The 23,944-nt window shown below is 46.4% G+C and overlaps 1 protein-coding gene across 11 annotated transcripts in view; it reads right to left on the bottom strand.

Annotated features, from left to right (window-relative positions):
- LOC116944967 (uncharacterized) overlaps positions 1-23,944 on the bottom strand; it is a 133,421-nt gene that overhangs the window by 34,772 nt on the left and 74,705 nt on the right. Inside the window, exons 3-4 of one of the 11 annotated variants that reach the window (XM_032958964.2) lie at positions 4,585-4,715; positions 3,802-3,981 (exon numbers count right to left, since the gene is read on the bottom strand). The exons of 8 other annotated variants lie outside the window; for them this stretch is intronic. The gene's annotated coding sequence lies outside the window, so the exon portion shown is untranslated. Of the gene's footprint in view, positions 1-3,801; positions 3,982-4,584; positions 4,716-16,123; positions 16,236-23,944 lie in introns of all 11 variants that reach the window. 2 more of the 11 variants (XM_076068737.1, XM_032958965.2) reach the window with 2 other exon arrangements.

Genomic DNA, 23,944 nt, shown 5'->3' with positions numbered 1-23,944 from the left:
GCAGCACTATGTCCAATGGTTTCAATAGCGAGGGAAAGGACAGTGGTTTAATTCAGATCTTAATCTCTCCCTCAACTGCCCCCCACTGATGTCCTCTTCCCTGGGCAGACAGAAAGGCACACAACAAATATTTTATTAATCCCTGGTACATGCGGCACGGAAGGATCTGCAAACAAAAATAGCCACGGAGCTTTGGAAGCCAGGATTGAGAACGCGTCTGTGACCATAGACCTCGTTACACAGCGACAACATTTTGAGAAACCCAAATATCCAAAGTGTCATTTCAACTCCACGCAGGGAAAATGTGGCACGTGATTAACGAAACCTGTGTATGGATTGTGGGCGCTTCCTTGCTCGTCAGCCGCTTTGATGCAGCACTCTAGGATCGTCGATATTAAGTGGATATGCAAATGGAAGCAGTTGAACGTCTCTCGTAAAGCACTGCTTCAGAATGGCAATAAGCCATAAACACGTTTTGGGAAATAAATGGAAACATTTATTTCCCATTTATAGCAATGGGTCTAAAGTTTGCCAAATTACTTCTCAAGTCTGACACACTTCATAAAATGATGGATAAGCACAACAAATTTGTGATTAGAAGTGTCTGAAATTATTAGCCAATTGTGAGCTGAAGTTTAGTTGAATTAAATAAATATTAGCCAATATGAGGATGGAGCAATTTTTAGCACACTTCGCTACGAACCTGGTGATGTGAGTTTGGTTCCCAGCCAAGGCTACGATCAGCATTGCTCGCACTCATGTGCATGGTGATAACTCCCGTAACTGACAAGCATGGGGAGTTCTTCATCCAGCAGTGGATTGACAAAGGGTTGTAAATGTATTTACGATTACATAAATATGCATACACCTAGATGCTGTACAGACCAATTCCGAAGACGAAAGTTCCAAGTTACGTGCTGCTCAAATGAGCATTGATGCTCATTCATCTCCTGTTTAAAGCCCCAAGCCAATGGCGACAAAATTACACATTTCTATGGCGAGGGGCAAGCATATCCATAGCACAACCACTGTTGATTTTCCAAATTAAGTGACACCCATTTTATCGACCGCAGCAGGGATGATGGGCTGAGTGAACCCGCAACCAGGATGTGAACTCGCAAGCTTTCCGATTGCGAGCCACTCGCTCTACCGCTGGAGCCAATTCTGGCTGGGTTAAATATTTTTTGTTAAAAGGCCAATCAAACAACAAACCACCTGCTGCTGTAGAGTGTTGTCTTTCTCGTCAAATACACCAAGGGATGTACCTGTAAAAGAATACACCTCAAGCGGATATGTTTTAATGCTTAGGTAAAATGCTGTTGATTGCAGCATGCGGATATCATCGCTCACTTTTGTTTTCATTAATCGACGAAAGAAAACAGAGATCACTTATCTTGTAGATTTGTACCCAGTCTACGGAAATTATGTATAAGAAGTTTGTGGGTTAGAAGGCGTAAATATGAATGTGTCATATTCTTAGTTCTTTCGGTAAAGTCACGTTGTTTCCCTTCAACGTGACTTTACCGAAAGAACTAAGAATATGAATTACTGCAGTCACGAAAGCTTCAAATCAAAATATGAATGTGTCGTTAAACCCGACACAGCCAATTTATAAGGTTTGTCACGTAAACAACACATACCAATTCGTTACTAGTACAGCACATTTACGAAATGAACCTCATGGTGTACCACAGTAACCCCGGCTCTCGCATAATGTCCGTGATGCAGTAATTTTTAGCCTGTCGATGGTCGGCGATGCGGCGATCGACTCATCTCGACGAGCCGTACTCACGATGCACCGCCACCACCACCGCCACGGTGCGTACGCGAAACGTTCAGGGTTTCAGCCCAATCGTCCTCGCTGCGCTTCGCGGAGTAGCAGCAATGTCGGATTGATTGGTACACCAGTCGCGGGGTGAAGTAACACCCCTGGACAAAAAAAAGGGTCCCAGAAATAAAATATTTAATTGCCTCGGCCATTTTGTATTAATCGGTACCCCGGGGTACCGCCATGAGGATCAATTATTGTACAAATTGTAAATGTTGTGGGTTTACTCTGCAACACACCGGTGCGCTGTACTCGTAACGAATTGGCTGTGTCGGGTAGTGGCGAGTTTAAAGACACATTTATACTCACGCGATATAACCCAAAAGACCTCTGTCATGGATAATGTTGGTCGCGAGAGCCGACGTGTTGAACTGGAATTATCTGCATGAGGTCTGAAGCTTCATTATAATGCGCATAAACGAACGAAAAGTGGATAATCGCACAATAGGACCCCCCTCTCATATCTCCACCGCAGCGATGGTACCCAGTGCATGCTACAGTGCAATTACTCGAGAGCAGTGGTTCTTAACCTGGGGTGCACGCGCTCCCTGGGGGTGCGAGATTCCCTTTCTGGGGGTGCGAGACATGGCCATATTTTTTTTTAGAAGGTAAATCATCGAAAACACAAATTAAGCACTGGCACGTAAGTGCAACTACTTTGTTTCATCAAACCCGATGCATTTATTAACATTACACTTTTTTTTTTTACGATTGGTAACCAAAGGGGAGCAGGCTGCAGTGGAGGTGGAAGAACCACTACTTTAGAGTCTTGTTCCTCATTAACAATGCTCTAAACGTGCATCACCCCGGACACGCATTCTTAGGAAATAAGAGCCAATTTGGTTTGTTGGGGTGTCCCTTCCCTTAATTGCTTCGTGTACTACACATTATAAAATATAATATCTTGGGAATGTTATACTTCAGCATCTCTTGTCGAATATTTTTTTTTCATTCAGGGGATTAAAAAAATCATTCAAATGAAATATGTTGCACTTGTGGTTCAATTTTAACAAATGTCATATTCTGATGTTTGCCCCCCATAGTATTGCAGTCCACGAGGCGTGTGTGTGCATAGATATGAAATGCACTGCACACATTTTACACTGGCCACGAATCTCAGTTTCATGGCCGCACAAGGTTGGTACGTAAAGTTCCGAGCCTGACATAGAAATAAATACCAGAGGCCATTCATGTCGCAGCCACGAACATTCCATGCTGGGCACACTCGACCACCCAGAGCCCAACATTGTAGCTAACCGTACTTTGTTCCTCAACTGTGCCTCCGTTACAGGTAGAACCACGATAGGTGATGTGAACATAAGAACATTGTATGCATCGTGTTGTTTGTGAATTGTTTTACATTGGAGAAAAGCCCACTCTGCACGGGCCTGTAGCCCCGCAGGAATGCACAAAGAATAGTCCTGTGGACGGCGGCATTTGTATAGAAGAAGACAAAGGAAATGTGCGGGCTCCCGTTGTAAGCGAATGGGGGACCGTTAAAAAGCTGCACGATTTCCACGCCGGCGGAAACACCCTTGAAGTTAAGCACAGGTCAGCACAGCCTCTGCGAGAGCAGCGAGCGAGGACGACATCCGAGGCTGCGTAGGAAGTTCGTCTTTGAAGACCGCCGTTTCGTCACCGCTGCACGGTTAGCTGCCACCTTGAGCATTGGTGTGCAAATCAGCGGACACAGCCTCGCACGATCGTCTGGGAACGAACAACCGCATGTGTGCGCACTGCCCGCTGGGGTCACAGGAATGCTGACGTGCGACATTCAAGACGGAGCATCTGATAACTTCTCGTGACAGTCTTCACTCAATGAAGGCAGACCGGGACAAGTTTAAGAGGTGATGTATTGCCAGCGATGAGACATGGATTTAACCATCATGACCCCCCACCCCCCACCAAAGCCCAAATGGATTGCCCAAGACATTCAAGTAACAGAGTGCTCTGCGAGCAAACATCATGCGCACCATATATTTTGGAATGCCAACGGGGTGGTGCGTATTGACTTCATGCCACATGTGGAGACGGCTGCAGCACAAGAGTTGCAAAGGCCGATGCTGTCAACGCATGACACTTGTAGCACCCTGCTGGTGTCTCCAGACCTTGGCCCCAGTGACGTTCCCCTGTTTATCAAGTTGAAGGAGTGCCTATGGAGACAGCATTTAGAGAATATTTTTTTTATTATTATTACCCAGAGTGAAATAGAAAAGCATTATTCACTTGAAAGTGTGATATCCTGTGTTTGTTAAAGGCCTATCAGAACAGTAGAGCAATTTTGACAAAATATATCCCTGGTGAAATAAATAACGGTGCCAATAATAATGCTAAGTGCCTATCCGACCCCCTTACGACAAGGGCTCTCCTGAAGGACACATACACAGTACCCATATTATTGATAAGCCATTAAAATCCCAACGGAGATTTTGAGGCCTGTAGGGTAAACCCAAATATAAATTAACAGCAAAAACCAATAAAAGTATTGTCCGCCTAAGTGTAAAATGGCAATATCAATCCAGCCAATTATATAATTTACTCAAAAAAGTCTCGAGGCTAAGATTTAAGGAGACTCAAGACTCTCATTCAGGAGGAACCCCGCACTGGGATATTTAACGATCACTGCATCATGAACAAGGCGTTTGGATAGTAGGTGGAGGAATCCAGGGTACCCGGAGAAAACCCACCAACACCAAGGGGTAATAGTCAGCACTGCCATCTCCTGGCCAGATCACGGTCACGCGCCTACACAACACCTGGCAAGGTGACGCTGGTCGCCCAATCCAAGCGCCGGCCAGGTTCGCGCGCGATGCGTTCACAGAGAGGCGTTCCAAGTTGGGCCGCGTGACGAGCGTCTTTTGTTCTTCTCTCGAGCCTTCTCCACGCCCTGGTGGGGGGGCATCTTCGGGAGTCAACATGCTCGGCACGCAGGGCCAAGCCAAAAAAAAAATATGCCCAGACTAGCCAGGCTCATAACTGCTGAGCTACTGAGATCTGACGAATTTAGACGCAATTTAATACCATGTTTATAGGCAATAAAACATTAATTAAGAAAACAATTCTCAAACTGTTAGAACGGTGTAAAAGCATCACAGAGCACACAATTGCTTCGTTTTCTAGAATGATCCACTACTAATTGGAACATAGGACTGCCCAAAACGTAATTGCTTTGTACCAAATTCAAACTCCACGCTTCTTTTTGCCTTTGAAGACAAGATTTATTGGAGTTCTCCAACTCAAGGCGGGGGGGGGGGGGTTATTTATGCTCACACATTTTCGCACATCCACCGAAGCTATCTTTAAAATATAAATTCTCCCCAGTCCACCCCAAAAAACACTGGCAGCACATGAAGAACGTGTCGCAATATTGATGCGAGCAACAACTTTTGACTTGAAACTTTCGTGACTTCAGGAATTCATATTCTTGGTTCGTTCGGTAAAGTCACGTAGAAAGAAAATTTTATTTAATTTAAAATACATATCTGTTTTGCTTTTATTATTTTCAATTATTTTTTTTTGTTTTAAATGTTAATTTTATTTTATTTGTATTTTCTATCTACGTGACTTTACCAAAAGAACCAAGAATACGAGAGCAACAACATTATTATTCCTGGAGTCTCATGAAAAAGGGGAACAACTCTACAGCGTTACAAAGGCCTACGGCAATTTCCCACCGATAGGAATGAGCATCATTGGACCTCCTTTCCCAGTAACAAAATATAATAGTAGGGTTTTCCTTCTTTTTTACTGGCAACAAAACTGAAACCTTTTTTTACAAGGATTCGTGTCTGCATTCACCACAATACCTGCAGTCAAAATGCAAACAAAAAACATACTATGAAAATATATGCATTGTCCTTGAAACTGATTGGTCCACACCAAGGGACGGCTTTCTTTTGAGCCTCGACCCAATTGGTGCTCGCACAGATGACGCCAAAAGGCTTCAGTTTTGTTGCCAGAAAAAAGGGGAAAACCCCTATTATTAGGAATGAACATTTCAATAAAATGTTTTTATTGTCAAAATCCATGGCCGACGTTACAATGCAACTCTTAGAGACATTTAAAAGCAAGAAACAATGTTTAATATCTGAGAATGCTCTCAAATCACTATCCAATCGGATACATATAAATTCAACATTATGGTCCAAGCGGAATTCAATACATGCTTACAGGACGGGCCGTACAATCTAATGCAGGTAACACTGATTATATATTATATCCTAAATTCATCGATACTTTAATGTAACTTATCCATTACTAGCAGCCTATATATACCCCTTATAATATATTCATCCCACCCTCCAGCCAGATACCCAGCCAGCCAAACTTCTTTCCTAATCTAGCCATATAGAGCGTGTCCTAGCCGCCCACTGTAACAACCGGCATTCGCCACTATGTGGCGGTGACGTCACCACGACGCTTGTGCCAGGCTATGTGCACCTTGGGGCCACGTGAAGTGTCGAACGCCCGCTGGCAGGAGGTCACGGGGCAGACCCAGGTGCCACAGGTCGACTGACTGAGATGACTGGCTGATGCACCACCTGTGCCCCCTACTGTGCCAACCTGCTGTGCTTTAGCCACCTAGCACATCCGCTTGTTGTTGTGAGCGTCGCTCCTCCGCCCTCCGTTGTTGTTGGAGGGCGACTGCCTTCAACTGCCCAGTAGCGTCCTTCACGAGCCTCCTCCACAGCTCCACATCCTCCTGTACCACATCACTCCATCTCTTCTTTAGCCCGTACCGCGCCCGTTTCGCCTCCTCAATCCGGTCAAACAAAAGTTGTTTAGGCATGCGGTAGCTGGGCATGCGGGCTACATGGTCCAGCCAACGCTGCCTTGCCTGCCGGAGGAGTTCACCGATGGGACTTTGTTCAGATCTTTCAAGGATTTGTGAGCTCCTCACACAATCCAGCCTGGTTAAACCCAGGATGGATCGTAGGCAGGCCAGCCTAAATGTTTTTTCATTAGTGAGGTCCACGTTTCGCAAGCATAGAGAAGGGAGGGAATGACCGTGGCCGAGAAGACCTGAAGCTTCTTGCGGAGCGACAGACCAGGTAGCTACCACACAGCGTTACGCAACTGATGAAAAGATGCCGCTCGACTGATTCGGAGCGAGACCTCTGCTGTTAAACCGGAGCCAGTCATGAGCACACTGCCTAGATATGGAAAACTCTCCACTCTCTCCACAACTGCCCTATTACCAATTGGGAGTTGTGGGAGTGGAGTGTCTGATGGTACAAAATACCCAGGCAGGTGCTTAGTTTTGGTGAGGCTGATGGTAAGGCCCCACCTCTTAGTGGCAAGCTCCAGGTTCAGCAGCAGCGCCTCCAACTCCTCCTCTGAGTGAGCAACAATTAACAGATCATCGGCATACATAACATGGTTGAGCAATAGGGAGCCATCCCTTGATCGCACCCGGGCATCGATCAGCCTCCCAATGTATGTATACCAGATGGAAATTCCTCCGGTACAGCTAATTAAAGGCTTCACGAACTACGTGGTCGAAATAGATGTTAAATAATGTGGGAGTCAGAGGACATCCCTGTTGCACCCAAAGGTGTACAGGGAATGGTTCCGACTCCCGGCCACGCAGTTTTACCCGGGCACGCTCACCATCATGAAGGTCCTTAATGATCGTGAGCAGAAGGTCAGGGACTCCGAAAGCACGAATAACTACCCAGAGCCCAAGCCTACTGATGGAATCATAGGCCTTGACCAGGTCAATAAAGCAGAGATGTAGGTCTTGTTGGAATTCCCTACACCTCTGCTGTAACAGACGGACAAAAAATATGGCATCTGTGCAGGACCGCCCTTTCCTGAAACCGCATTGGGGCTCCACAAGACTCTCCTCAGCGTGCCTAGCAAGACGATGTTGAATAATCCTTGCCAGGACCTTTCCCGGCACACTGAGGAGTGAGATGCCCCTGCAGTTATTACAGTGTGTGCGGTCCCCCTTCTTAAAGAGGGGGACCACCAGGGCATCCTTCCAGTCCTGCGGAACCCGTCCAGTGGTCCAGACTGTTGCTATGATGTCATGTAGGGCAGTCTGTGCACAAACACCACCCTCCCTCAGCATTTCGCTTGGGAGATCATCTCTACCCGGTGCCTTTCCTGGTCTCAGACTCTGGATCGCCTTCAGTACTTCCTCAACAGGGGGTGACTTCTTCCAATATTTGAGGCACCGCAGCCTCGGCAGGGTCATCCCCACTTTGTCCCACGTTGTTATCCAAGCTGAGGGATGTCCCCTTCCCCTAGGACCTCACATAAACGCTCAGCAAATCTGCAAACCTGTTCCTGTGGGGCGGAGATTGGATCACCGTTCTTTCCCCTAATGATGGTAATAGGTGTGGGGCTGTAGGTTACTTTTTTCATGGAATTAAAGAGCGATTTGTGATCGCGGGCCATTGAGGCAGACTCCTTCTTCTCAGCAACCCACGACCAACACCCATCCTTGCAGCGCCTCACGGCTCTCCGAACCTCCGAGCGAAGGCTGCGGTAAGCCTCCTCATTCTCCAATGTGGGATTCTGTAGACGATGAGAGTGGGCCTGTCGCTTTTTCTTAGCCAGCCTGAACACCTCCTCTGTCAGCCAGGGTTTCTGGGGAGGTCTGGACCGTGTACCCAAAGCAGCCATTGCAGCTGCATCAGCCACAGTCCTAAAAGTCGCCCATTCCCCTCGACATCAGGAGGAGTGGGGGACGATGCCAACCCCAGCTGCAAGTGATTATTAAATTATCGCTTGCAACTTTCATCAGCTTGCTGAGACCATGCCACTAAGGGATTTAATGGAGTCCAGGGTGTACACCCACCACTGGAGTGGAAGAATGGCAGGCGCATCTTACAGATGAGAAGTCGATGGTCAGTGGGCGGATCAGCTCCACGGTAGGTCCTGGTGTCAAGGACATGGGCTCGCATCCGCTGTTCAGTCACTATGTAGTCCAGCAGATGTTCTTGCTTGTTGTGTGGATGCGCCGATGCCGGAACAGCGTGTTGGTAATTACAAGCCCATGGGCTGCACAAGAATCTAGCAGCCTCCTGCCGTTGTTATTGAGCTGATCTTGCCCATGCCTTCCAATCACTCAAGACCAGGTGCCAGCATTATGACCAACTCGGGCATTGAAGTCACCCAACAAGATGACTCCATCCCGAGGGGCCACTTTAGCTGCACCTGTGACAGGAGGTCATAGAAGGCATCTGACTCATCGGCCTTGCCTGCATCCCTCCATGGATGTTCGTCTTCAGTGGAGGCATAAGTAACCACAACCACCGCTCGCCTTCCCATCAGCCTCTGGTTGATGGGAAGGCGAGCCCAAAGTAGCCTGGGGCTTACAGCTTCCCACACCTCATGGCCACACTCCCACACCCCCTTCATTCTTTTGTTCATAAGAAGAGCCACTCCCTGTTGTTTGGCAGTCTCCTACCCCGAGTAGAGGACTGTCCACCCCTCAAGGTGGCAGAAGTCAGAGCAGGTCCACCGGACCTCCTGAATACCACAGAGATCCAGGCGGTACTGATCCAGCTCCTGCCTGAGGAGTGGCAGCCTCTCCTCCACAGTGAGCATTCAAATATTCCACATGACCACACGTAGTGGTTTTTTGTTATTTCTGGAGGAGCCCCGAGGGTAAGGACTCAGTCTCCTGGCTCTGCCAAATGGGGTTTGACCAGGAGACGTCATAGACACCTGTCCCCCCCTGGGCCTCTGGCACAAGCTTGTTAATTAAATGTTTCCGTCGTGGTTTAGCGGTAATTAATTGAAGGTGGAGGGGTTAACAGACCCTCGCACCCGTCCAGAGCCTCCTTTTGGCCGCTGTGTTGGACACAATTGAAGGTGGAGGGGTTAACAGACCCTCGCACCCGTCCAGAGCCTCCTTTTGGCCGCTGTGTTGGTCACAAACGCCATGAGGGGAAAAACCAATCAGAATTGGCCCTCCCCCCACAGCACTGCCCACGGTAGCATTGTCCATCCGGCACCACGAGGAGGTATGGGGTTGTTTTTGCCGCTGTAACATGACCACTGCACACACGCACTTGGCCACATGCTAGAAATCCAGTCAGCCTGGAATCCAGCCAGCAAATCATGTTCGGAAAAAAACAGTCAAATCTTTATATATTTCATATATTACGAGTGCTTCTTTACATTTTCCCCATAAACACTCACTAGAGTGCAATCTGTATAAAATAGCATTTCTACATTGCACGGTTGGGCTGTGTCTATCTCTTTACACAGTAGTAAGAGCAGCTCTGCATACATTGTACTATTAGTCAGCCACTGAATTGATTAATTTAATCAGTTTATCACTGCCGACTACTTGGTGATGGTCTTACGTTGATTTATGAGATAATAATGACAATTTTAAGTTCCCCGGTTGCAATGATGCCACGCGACGGTGGATGGGGTCGCTGCTGATGAATGTCCATGATTAATGACGGTGATCATTGGTCTCCATACAGATAAGGCCGCAATTTATTCGTCTGGCCTCACTGCTGGACGATGCACTGCTAAAATAATGGCATCACCCCCCCCAAATGCAGTAAGGTGCCACAATTGGCTTTTTGTGGAGAATTCAAAGGTCGACCGAATTTAGGAGCCTCTGCGGAGACTGGAGCTCCCAAGCACGCACAAGATCCTCAAGGAACCCCACCCCCCACCCCCCGCGGCACGCGGAGTGGAAACAGCCGACGTCGCACCGAACGAGCGGCACGACCCGGCGGAGCTGCTGCGCGGCACTAGCACAGCCACGCAAGCCGCGATTGCAACGTGGCCAAGACGACAGCCGATTAGAGGCCATCCATTGAGTTACGTACGCATGGAGGGGGAAGGGGGGGCTAACCCAAATGCGTTCGCTTGCGTATGGGGGGGGGGTCTACTGACAATGTACGCATAGGAAACGGGGAGGGGGGTGAAGCCTCGATAATAATTTGTCTACATTGGCCTTCAAATGAGTTGCTGTAGATAATCTGGCGGTGGACTATCTGTTTGCTTAAACACGTTAATATTATTAATCCTCGGTCGTTTCTGCGTGGACTAAATATTGGACGTTCTATAGGATTCGGGGTGGGAGGGCGGGGGGTGCGTCAAGCGAACGTACGCAGGTTGGGGGGGTGGGGGGGTGTAAAAAGTCCGCGTGCGTACAGGCAGGGGGGGGGAGGGGTCAAGTTTTGACAGATTTTTGCGTGCCTAATAAATGGATGGCCCCTTACCCACGAGAGGCGCAGGGCCATCGCCTGCCCCGTCTCCCGGTGCTTAAAATCGCTCAGCAACGGACGATGTGTTGAGCAGATTTACGCTACGGGAGGCCGCGTGGCCCTTTCAGCTTTCCCAACCTCGGCTTTGCTGCGAGAGCGAATTTGGCGGAAAACAGCGCGGCTCGCTCGGCCTCGCGAGCCGGCGTTGGCCTGGTGAACGACGGTGCCATCGGCGAGATCTGTCGCTGCACATTTCGTGAGATAAATGCTCGTGCCGTGCAAAATGAAGCACATCGCGTCGCCGACGACAACGACGACGACGCCCGGATCACTAATCTGGCCTGGTGTCAATTCAAATGAGAATCGCACACCCGTAGGGTACATCCAGATAGGCCGTGTTCTCATAGCCCTGTTCTCGCTGAACATTGACGAATAGCTCCGACAATCACTCCCGTCGTCTTCACGAAGCGCCCAAGAGCACATGTGAGGTGGGCTACCTCCACTCGTTCTCATGTGCCATGACATATATTTATGTAAAAATACTAACATGAAGCTATGCGACCTTGAAATTCAGCCTCAAGTAAATGTTAGGGCCTAAGACTTAAGGGCCATGGAGCGATTTAAAAGTTAAAGCAATAAAATAACAAGCTGGGCCAAGCCCTTCCATTACGGGAGCCTCCATTACAGCCACAAAATAATTCGGCTGATATATAAACACTGTGGTTAAAAACAAAATGGAGCAATACCTTTTCTGATCTGGTTGCACATGAAACCACAATAGGCAGATTTGAGCAGAATTATACGTTCATGATTTCTTGCTCAACCACAGCATTTATCGCGATATTTAATTTGTACGCCAAATAAAATTGACACAGAGGCTCCGCGGCTTTTGCACTGAACGCTGCAGTCAAAGTTCTCCGACGAAAATAGCATTAAATAACAATTAACATTGAATAACAATTAACATTAAATAAAGTTAATCAACATTAAATAACAAATAACGTTAAATCAAGTTAATTAACATTAAATAGCATTAAATAACAATTAACATTAAATAAAGTTAATTAACATTAAATAAAGTTAATTCACATTAAATAACATTAAATATCAATTGCCATTAAATAAAGTTAATTTACATTAAATAGCATTAAATAACAATTAACATTAAATCAAGTTAATTAACATTCAATAGCATTAAATAACATCAAATACAATTAAGTAGCATTAATTAACATTAAACAGCATTAAATAATATTAGATTGTTTAACACGTAGGCTTTTGCGACCAATATCATCCATAAAAGAGGTTTTTTTTGGGTTAGATCGCATAAATATATACGTGTGTCGTTAAAACCCGCCACCACCCGACACAGCCAATGAGTAAGGGTTGTCACGTAAACAGAACGTGGCCAATTCGTCACTAGTACAGCACACCGGTGTGTTGGAGAACTAATCCACAACATTTACAATCTGAGCACGACGTTTCGCCAGTAATTACAACTAGCTTCATCAGGCAACAACCAGATTTGTGAAGTCCACCTGATTCGTTCCTTATGTAGAGGCGTAGATGTGGTGACCACGCTTGTGCGCTCTTGCACAATGTGGGGGTGAGGGGGGGATTACTGAGGCGACGTAGATTATGCGAGCCCTTTGAACTTGTCTTTCCAGTCCATTTTGTGTTTATTAGAATAGCCCTACCAACGGTAATCCCTGTTGAAGTACGCTGCCCTTTATAGGCATGCATCTTAATAATGTATTATTTTATGATTCGCTTCCACGCAGCACTAAGGCGGTAGCTTTCCGAACGGTTAAAGTTATTTTGATTCCTTTCAATTTCGACAAATTCTCTAATTAGTTTTGGCCAGTAGTAGTTAGTTTTGCACAAAACTTCAACATTATCAAAATCAATTGAGTGTCCTTGTTGGCACGCGTGTTCTGCTGCTGCTGACAGTTGTAGTTGGGAGAAATTAATATTTATCTGATGTTCTTTTAGTCTTGTGCTGATCATTCGTCCTGTTTGCCCAACATAACATTTACTACACGTGCAGTCAATCCTGTAAATACCTTCTGTTAATAGCTTCGGTAATACATCTTTTGTACCAGATATTAATTTCTGTATTTTATGTACCGTGCCAAATCTGACTCGGATGTTTTGTTTTTCCAAACATCTGTCTAGTTTATCGATTACTCCCGCAATGTACGGTATTTTGATCGTATTAATTACTGTACTTGGGCAGTTTCAATGCTCTTGTTATTTGATTTGGTTTTGGTATTCAATGCCCTGTGGATTTGTGCATCATTGTAACCGTTCATTTGCAGCGCTTCTTTAACATGTTGAATTTCACTTCTCAGACTGTCACCATCTGACACTTTCTTAGCTCGATGAATGAGCGTCTTGATAAGAGCAGATTTCTGTGCGGGGTGATGGTGTGACTGCATTCAGATAAGTGTCAGTATGCGTTTTCTTTCGGTAAACACTACGTGTTATCTACATCATGGGACCTCCTTTGCCAGGACGCCAAAAGGCATTCAGCTCTGGTGTTAAGACCAGAGGACGCCAAAAGGCGTACACAGCTGTACGCCTTTTGGCGTCCTCTGGTGTGATGCTCAGGCGGTGTGATGCCCACGCAGCACGTGTTTTTACATCGCGGGCAACGAACGCTTAGATTGATGGAACACAGCTGTTGCGCGCGCGTGTGTGTGATGTGTGTGTGGTGTGTGTGGTGTGTGTGTGGTGTGTGTGGTGTGTGTGTGTAGTGCGTGTGTGTAGTGTGTGTGGTGTGTGTGTAGTGTGTGTGTGGTGTGTGTGGTATGTGTGTGTAGTGTGTGTGTGTGGTGTGTGTGTAGTGTTTGTGGTGTGTGTGATGTGTGTGGTGTGTGTGTGGTGTTTGTGGTGTGTGTGTGTGGTGTGTGTGTGTGTAGTGTGCGTGTGTGGTGTGCGTGTGTGGTGTGTGTGGTGTGTGTGTGGTTTGTGTGGTGTGAGTGTGTGGTGTGTGTGTGGTGTGTGTGTGTGGTGTGTGTGGTGTGTGTGTGTGGTGTGTGTGGTGTGTGTGTGTGTAGTGTGTGTGGTGTGTGTGTGTAGTGTGTGTGGTGTGTGTGTGCGTGGTGTGTGTGTGTGTGGTGTGTGTGTGGTGTTTGTGGTGTGTGTGTGGTGTGTGTGTGGTGTGTGTGTAGTGTGTGTGGTGTGTGTAGTGTGTGTGTGTGGTGTGTGTGGTGTGTGTGATGTGTGTGTGTGGTGTGTGTGTGGTGTGTGTGGTGTGTGTGTGTGGTGTGTGTGGTGTGTGTGTGTGTAGTGTGTGTGGTGTGTGTAGTGTGTGTGGTGTGTGTGTGGTGTGTGTGTGTGGTGTTTGTGGTGTGTGTGTGGTGTGTGTGTGTGGTGTGTGTGGTGTGTGTGTAGTGTGCGTGTGTGGTGTGCGTGTGTGGTGTGTGTGGTGTGTGTGTGGTGTGTGGTGTGTGTGGTGTGTATGGTGTGTGTGTGTGGTGTGTGTGTGGTGTGTGTAGTGTGTGTGTGGTGTGTGTGTTGTGTGTGTGGTGTGTGTGTTGTGTGTGTGTGGTGTGTGTGGTGTGTGTGGTGTGTGTGTGTGGTGTGTGTGTGGTGTGTAGTGTGTGTGTGTGGTGTGGTGTGTATGGTGTGTGTGGTGTGTGTGTGGTGTGTGTGTGGTGTGTGTGTGGTGTGTGTGTGTGGTGTGTGTGTGTGGTGTGTGTGGTGTGTGTGTAGTGTGTGTGTAGTATGTGTGTGGTGTGTGTGTAGTGTGTGTGTAGTATGTGTGTGGTGTGTGTGTGGTGTGTGTGTGTGGTGTGTGTGTGTGGTGTGTGTGTGTGGTGTGTGTGTGGTGTGTGTGTGTGTGGTGTGTGGTGTGTGTGTGTGGTGTGTAGTGTGTGGTGTGTGTGTGTGGTGTGTGTGTGGTGTGTGTGTAGTATGTGTGTGGTGTGTGTGTAGTGTGTGGTGTGTGTGTGTGGTGTGTGTGTGTGGTGTGTGTGTAGTATGTGTGTGGTGTGTGTGTGGTGTGTGTGGTGTGTGTGTAGTATGTGTGTGTGTGGTGTGTGTGTGTGGTGTGTGTGTAGTATGTGTGTGTAGCGTGTGTGTAGCGTGTGTGGTGTGTGTGTGTGGTGTGTGTGTGGTGTGTGTGTGTGTGGTGTGTGTGTAGTATGTGTGTGTGGTGTGTGGTGTGTGTGTGTGTGGTGTGTGTGTGTGGTGTGTGTGTGTGGTGTGTGTGTGTGGTGTGTGTGTAGTATGTGGGTGGTGCTGTGCACGGGCTCGCACACAGTTGGTGCTGCCCACCCGCCACCCCCTAAAAGTGTGCCACGCCGGCCTTCATAGGTGCTCGCTAACAGCGTTTGCCCAAAACAGTCTACGCCAAGGCTCTACACGTGGGATCGTCTTCACGTGCTCACATACTGTGCACCACCCCTTTTCCACACAGCAAACCCCCTGCGGCAAATTCGAAACACCCGGCCGTGAGAATATTTGTTTTCCACCAAATCCCAGGATTCTTCAAGAATTGTGGGGTTTTTTTCAGCTGTGCTGGATTTTTTTTGGTCTTACTGCTTCGAAAGTAATTTCACGTGTGAATACAGCGGTCGTCACGCGCCGTACATTTTGTCGTTTGTAAATGTACACCGACGTACCACTACGAACTTCATTATTCAGCCACGAATGTATGATGGCCTGCCCCAAACAACAGTGTATACTGTATAGTACTTTACACTGGTGCCGGAATTTCATGCCACAACTGGTTCTGCATTTTTTTTTTAACTTATTATTGCACCCTTTTTTTTTGGAAGACGCATTTCCAAAACATACATTTTACACGCAAGCACAAGTCAAAGAGGAACTCTTAACTTTCGTGATGACAGTATCGCGACGTTCAAATCTCGACACGTCACAAGCACACAGGCTTTGTGTATTCGTTTCACAAATCCCCTTCTGAGACCTGGAGTCATGACATGGCTTTTACTGGGCAAGGGCAAGGCAAAGATATCCAGTGCCGGATGATCCTGGCAGCGCAGGTATTTTCAAACCATGTCATCAAGGCGAACATCCACAATCGAGTGAACAATCATGCAGGGACGGTTGTGCAATGGTATGCATGCTGCACGATAGACTCACAGACCTGAGTTTGAATCCCGGGCCATGGCTAACATCAGTGGCGAGTGGTGTCTGCTCAGATATTCCCTCCCGCCCATCCTTCTCCACCCTCCACTTCACCAACCTGCACTCTTCCCCTAAAACCAACACACCAGCAATGCATTGACAAAGGGCGGCCAATACTCACACATACCTCATACCAATTTAAAAAAGAGTACACCATTGTGGTGGACTAGCGGGGGGGGGGGGGGATGAGTGACACTGTTGTAGATCGGGGGAGATTTCTCACAGACTGCACGACATATCCAGAAGGTTGGGGGTTTGAGACCCGAAGCAAAGACAACAACAGAGAGAAAGCCCCTCCAGCTTGGTCAAATAGGGATGTCGTGAACATTCAAGGTGGCCGCTGAGACTTTCAAAAGAAAACAGTACAATTGTATATTCTACAGCGAGTGAGTGTTCATAGGCATCGAAAATCCTGTGGTGCCAAGAGCACCCACTGTCAACTCACATTTTGAAAGCTTGCATTGGCAAGGGAGTTTTGTCATTCTAGCTTACACTATTGGACGGTCGAAGCCTGTATTTCTTTTGTCCTGCAATTGTTAGCAAGCGGTTGAGTACCTCGTCAAAGCTCACCACAAGTGTGCATGACGAGGCTTAGGGAGAAATCAATGGAACCTTCTGCGCTGCTTGCAGCTGATGCATCGCCACCGTCTTCTCACGGGCTCCATCGACACGCACACGAATGTGAAGTCCCTTCACTGAGGGCCTCCCTTTACACGGCGTCGACGCGGTTCATACACGTGGCATGCACGGACCCCGATGTTTAGGACTCTGGTGAGGCGCTCCGAGGCCATTTTGTGATGCTGCCCCCTCCCCCCCCCCGCTTTGTGGCAGTGCCACAATTACGAAGCTTTGAAGGCAACCTATGGACACCGTGCAATTATGGTGAATCTATACGCGTGTGTAATGAGGCATCTCCTTGTTTCGCCCTGTCCGTAATTTGTCACAACTTTAACTGCGTAGCGCTTCATGTTCAAGCTGTTAAACCTTGCAATTGTAACGAACCAAAACAAAATCATATTTTCCTTTGAACCCTCGAGTATAATTTTAAAGCAATGTATTTTTTCCATGATATGGATAGCATTTTTGTCCTAAACTAGGGCAGGATCATATCATCTGTACCTTCTTAATAATGAGATGTTGAAAGCTGTTGCAATACTGTACATACTGCGATTCTGTGTTCCTAAACCAATTCAAATTGTGGTCGTTTAATTGTAATGCCTTACTTTCTTGGCATATCTTCAAGGCTTACCGTATTCTAATACATCCAATTTCCTATCCGATCCTAAAGTGGACGTTATCTCAACGTTTAACGACTCTTCTCACAAGCCTACTAAATCCAGAGTGATCTTCTGATCTGGAACCAAATAAACTTGTTCACGCATCTCGCTAATGTGCTGAATACACTCTAACCAAGATACTGGTGAGTATGTGTGTGTGTGGATGATGTAGTGTAGCAGTTGTAGGGGGCTAAACGGGCGCGACACGGGTTAGAGAAGAGGTGGAGTGATGTAGTACAGGAGGATGTGGAGCTGAGTGGACTTGCAGATGACTGGTACCAGCGGCCTCTGTGGAGGAGGCTCGTGAAGGACGCTACTGGGCAGTTGGAGGCAGTCGCCCTCCAACAACAACGGAGGGCGGAGGAGCGACGCTCACAACAACGAGCGGAGCGCCAGGTGGCGAAAGCACAGCAGGTTGGCACAGTAGGGGGCACAGGTGGTGCATCAGCCACTCATCTCAGTAAGTTGACCCGTGGTACCTGGGTCTGCCCCGTGACCTCCTGCCAGTGGACGTTCGACACTTCACGTGGCCTCAAGGTGCACATAGCCTGGCACAAGCATCGTGGTGACGTCACCGCCACTTAGTGGCGAATGGCGGTAGTTGTTGTAGCAGTTAGCTTGCTGCGCTACGAACCCGGCGACCTGAGTTCGATTCCCACTCACGGCCAACACCAGTGACGATTATCTGAACCGGTCATTGGCCTCCCCTAGGTCGACTCGGCCTCAAATTAGTACTTGGTGCAGTGTGCATACATCATCACTGGGGAGATAAAGCTGGCCGGGTGTGGTGTTGACCACCCACCCCCACGTGTGCCGTGCCGGCCTTCATAGGTATTCAATAGCAGCACTTGCCCTAACAGTCTGTTCAGGCTATATGGAGGCGCTTTGTATATGAATAAAGTGTAATATAATGGTATGTTGAAAATACAGTATTATGAAGTGCACTCGTAGATATTAAATTAAGATTTTAAATGTGTAATGTGAAAATGTAAAAAATAATTAAATGTTGCCTTATTTATATTTGCTTTTATTTTTACTCGGTTATATTAGATATGTTCAATGGGCAGTGTACCATGAGACAGATATTTCCATTCACAACTGATGTAGCTGTCAGTGCATCATCCTGTGTCAACAAATGGCCCCCAAAAGATTAATTCCAAGAACCACTTCTGAAATAATCACTCCATGTATTCTCTTTAGCCACACTAAACGCACTTCCTTGTTGTGCCCTGAAAACGTTCAAAACACGTCAATAAAACCAACATTTGGTACACTTTTTAAAATGAAACTATAAGTTTACAAAAATACTGGATACAGCAGCTTCATAAAAATACTTGTTTTACAAATTGTTGGTACACAAGTGCCCACGACCATGCCCATTGCTTGCAAAAATCTATTTCCTGTGCTGCAATGGTGAAATTTGTTGTCTGAGAAATTGAAAACAATAGAAGCAGGCTGCACTTTGCTCAAAAACTGCAAAGCCGATGCAATAACTTCACATTTACACAAGCTACTCAGACCAGAAATGTAAGTGTATCCATTGAGAATATTCTATTTAAATTGCCATGCACATCATGAGCAGTCCTAAAGGGTGGAATAAAAACAACCCTTGCGTTTATATGAACACGGCTGTGCAGTAGGAATCAACATGTAGACTCGAATAGCGACCTGGACACACACTGAGAGACATCATCACTGCCACAGTGAGGATGCCCTTTCATGGTAGAGGAGGCGAGTGGACGGAAGCAAATTAAAATCTTTGATGGATAGTACTCACACCGTGACACAGAAATATAACTTGGGCAAACTTACCAAAGGGTAAAAATTTATTTCTTTTTCACCTGATACCTGAACGTTGGAAGAGCTTATGGTAAAAATTCATACTTTTGGCAGAGTGCACTTTAATGTCGAGAAATTACAATTCTCAGAAAAGCGATGAAAAGTGAAATCCTCAAAGTGAAATGTAGCAGACTGTGGCAATTTTGCGGGAAAATCTTTCACTGTTCTCTAAAGGAAAATACCTGCATCAGGGATTCAGAATGAGAATTATGTATTTTGCAGGAGGAATCTGATGAGCTATAAAGCTCTTTTTCACAGATGTCCACCAGGGGGCGGGTAAGAACGCTACAACAACAAACAATAAAAACTCACGGTAGGAGTGCAACGTTTATAAAATGTAAGCAAATCACTGATACAAATACATTTTTTTACCAGATAAAGCCCATTGAGCTATTAGCTTCTCTTTCAGAAGCGACCTCACCACAAAGGATAGCTCAACAAAGTGTCTTATCATGTGGAAATGTATAGCTGCAAAATCATCTAAATGATCGCAAATGAAGGTCTCATGGGCTGTGGTCTTGCCATGCCGACAGACCAAAAAATATTACGAAATGCTCATCCAGTTTACACTGAATGGCAAAAGCTGGGGGATATGGCAGGTAGACTGTATCTGGGTCAGAACACCCGAATAACTCATCCCTGGTGTCCAGTAAACGATTCAGTGAAGTCATCATCAAACTGCCAAGTAAATTAGTGTGACATTGTCTAGGTGTCCTACTTTTCTCTTAAAGTAACCACCACAGTGAACCTACATTAGCTTGTTCCCCCAGAAAACACGCACTCCTGCGTCAGGTTACGATAATGGTAGCCGCTGCTCAGCGCTACCACGTGCTTTTATTCGAGAGAGTTTTTTGTTTTTAAAGCAACGAGGAGGTTTTTGATTGAAAGCTTTCGTGACCGCAGGGATTCCTATTCTGGGTTCTTTCGGTAAAGTCACCACGTAGAAGGGAAACAATAAAATAATAAAAAATATAAAAACAATAAAATTATCACGACGTTTCGACTGCAACACAAGCAACCACCATCAGGTGTGAAAACCACAGCAACTTGACTTCAACGAGGATGTCTTTGGTTTATTCGAGAGAGTACGCAAGGCTACATTTTAGTTTAGCAACGGCTGAATTTCAGCCAACACGGCGCAACGGACAGCGACTGCTGCCATTAATGAGCAGGTGCAGTCATATTCGAACAAAACATTGTTGAAAGTGAACAAAGAAGCACTTAATTCGATGGCACGCATTGAGAACGATGACTCAGATTAACGATGCGCAGTTGTTGCCGTGGTGCCGAGATATTTAAAACCCTCGCTGCTTTGTGAACAAGAGTGCGCAATGGGTTCGATCCTCACTCTGGCGCCTGTATATCTCGAGTTTGCATGTTCTCCCCCTGGTTATGTGGATTTTTCTCCGGGTCCTCCGGTCTCGTCCCCCCCCCTAGCCCCCCGTCACACACATTTGGAAACGTGCTTTTCAGAATATTTGGCTGCTAAAAAAAATCCACGTGATAAGGAATTTCGTTTGGCTATCATTTGTGGCCAGGTCGCTTATGAAAAAGACCTATATAACTCCATGGGCCTTCATTGGTAAAATATAAAAACAAATATTGATTAGGTGTGCACTGCCTGTATGTATGTATTGCTGAACTTCTTTCGCACAGTACATAGCCAACCGTGCTAATCGGTGGTGCCAAATATCAGCTCCTTGTAATACTCACACAGACAAACCTCCTGCAGCGAATAAAGACACGGTGAAAGCCAGATACCAGGAAATGGGAAGAAAAAAATTGAACTACACGATAAAAATAGCAATTACAACTTCATATCCTCCTTGTCAATTTCGCCATACTGCGTGAGCCACAGCGGCTATCTTCCCCATACTTGACCACGCTGGTCAGTGCGGTTTGGTGGAGGGTGGGGGTCCCAGGCTGAACTGGTTCAGTTATCGCTCACTACTTCATGTGCAGCCGTTTGCCTCGCACTCAAACCTCAGTAGAAATGCATTGCGGGCGACTCACCGCATCAGCACTCCACCCCCAGAAATGAGAAACACTCACAATGTGGTAAGACGTCGGGTTCAACTTAAAACAATTGATTAAAGTAAGCGCCACCCTTGGGAATGCATGGGGAAAAAAATACGTATTTATCCTGCACAGTGGTCATGAATTTCATCACATAACGACGAATGGGAAAACGCTGTAATGCAACGTTGCTTTAGACTTGATTTATGGAAACTTGGGATTTCCAGAGCACAACCACATACTTCACTTCGCGGCCAACGTCCTGCACGTCTTATCTGCTCGCGTTTATTCTCCTGCGTGGCACGACACTTTGCCTATACTTAATAGGGGGTGACGTAAATTACTTTGGTCACGTGCAGTCCCTTGCGGCCCATCAACCTTTGTGTGGCAGAATTAATTAAATAAGGCCTTCCGAGACCGAATTAATTTTCAAAAGAAAAATAATAGCTTGGGGGGGGGGGACGGGGGTAACAGCTCCTGAATTTCAAGTGCGATTTGTGTACATTATATTTCATGTGTTCAGAGTAACAGCGAACTCAAAAGTGGACGATAATGTTGTCGCGGCGCATTCAAACTCGTATTACCACCCTTGACCTGGTGGGGGGGGGGGATAACAAAAAGCATCAAATTCAAATGACACCCCTTTAAAAAAATGGCACGTTCCACGTGGAATTAAGACGAACATGTGTTCTCGTAAAGGCGGCTCTGAGAATAGCAGATGTAGTCCACATCATGTAGGGGACCCATTTAATTTATTTTCCTCGGGGCTTTTTAATCTCGGAATCACATCACCAAGCTCTCCAATGCAGCAGCAGCAGCAATAAACATTATCCTTTCATCTGGCCGTGTTCGATATAAAACATTACGGAGATAAAAGGTGCATTGTGTTTAATTGTTATTAATTTATTTAGCACGGCAATGATTGCAGTTGGGTTTTAATTATAGCTATTAATGCTCCAAACTGTGCTTTTAGATCCAATAATATGTAAAGACACCCATTAGAAAACATGCCTGTACAGTATAAATCAGTAAATTGCACTAGCGCAGTAGGAAATGATTTTATGTCGAGAATGGTGGCGACATAAGCAAACCAAGCAAAAGCGTATGGGCCCCAAGCAGCTCATAACGAAAATAGGGGCACATAAAATATCAGCTGAAATTATAATCCCAATAAACATAACACGCTATTTAACATTTCTAAAAATAAATCCAACCTCTCTCAGCTCTCATTTAAACGATACAGTGAGGGAAAAAGTATTCGATCCCCTGCTGATTTTGTACGTTTGCCCACTGACAAAGAAATGATCAGTCTATAATTTTAATGGTAGGTTTATTTGAACAGCGAGAGACAGAATAATAACAAAAAAATCCAGAAAAACGCATGTCAAAAATGTTATAAATTGATTTGCATTTTAATCAGGGAAATAAGTATTTGACCCCCTCTCAATCAGAAAGATTTCTGGCTCCCAGGTGTCTTTTATACAGGTAATGAGCTGAGATCAGGAGCACTCCCTTTAAGAGTCTGCTCCTAATCTCAGCTTGTTACCTGTATAAAAGACACTTGTCCACAGAAGCAATCAATCAATCAGATTCCAAACTCTCCACCATGGCCAAGACCAAAGAGCTCTCCAAGGATGTCAGGGACAAGATTGTAGATCTACACAAGGCTGGAATGGGCTACAAGACCATTGCCAAGCAACTTGGTGAGAAGCTGACAACAGTTGGTGCGATTATTCGCAAATGGAAGAAACACAAAAGAACTGTCAATCTCCCTCGGCCTGGGGCTCCATGCAAGATCTCACCTCGTGGAGTTGCAATGATCATGAGAACGGTGAGGAATCAGCCCAGAACTACACGGGAGGATCTTGTCAATGATCTCAAGGCAGCTGGGACCATAGTCACCAAGAAAACAATTGGTAACACACTACGCCGTGAAGGATTGAAATCCTGCAGCGCCCGCAAGGTCCCCCTGCTCAAGAAAGCACATATACATGCCCGTCTGAAGTTTGCCAATGAACATCTGAATGGTTCAGAGGACAACTGGGTGAAAGTGTTGTGGTCAGATGAGACCAAAATGGAGCTCTTTAGCATCAACTCAACTCGCCGTGCTTGGAGGAGGAGGAATGCTGCCTATGACCCCAAAAACACCATCCCCACCGTCAAACATGGAGGTGGAAACATTATGCTTTGGGGGTGTTTTTCTGCTAAGGGGACAAGACAACTTCACCGCATCAAAGGGACGATGGACGGGGCCATGTACCGTTAAATCTTGGGTGAGAACCTCCTTCCCTCAGCCAGGGCATTGAAAATAGGTCGTGGATGGGTATTCCAACATGACAATGACCCAAAACACACGGCCAAGACAACAAAGGAGTGGCTCAAGAAGAAGCATATTAAGGTCCTGGAGTGGCCTAGCCAGTCTCCAGACCTTAATCCCATAGAAAATCTGTGGAGGGAGCTGAAGGTTCGAGTTGCCAAACGTCAGCCTCGAAACCTTAATGACTTGGAGAAGATCTGCAAAGAGGAGTGGGGCAAAATCCCTCCTGAGATGTGTGCAAACCTGGTGGCCAACTACAAGAAACGTCTGACCTCTGTGATTGCCAACAAGGGTTTTGCCACCAAGTACTAAGTCATGTTTTGCAGAGGGG

This window comes from Petromyzon marinus, chromosome 22 (assembly GCF_048934315.1).
Source record: "Petromyzon marinus isolate PM22_M1 ecotype Great Lakes invasive population chromosome 22, UKy_Petmar_22M1.pri1.0, whole genome shotgun sequence".
NCBI classification, from domain to species: domain Eukaryota; kingdom Metazoa; phylum Chordata; class Hyperoartia; order Petromyzontiformes; family Petromyzontidae; genus Petromyzon; species Petromyzon marinus.
This window is presented reverse-complemented; position numbering and strand designations above follow the sequence as displayed.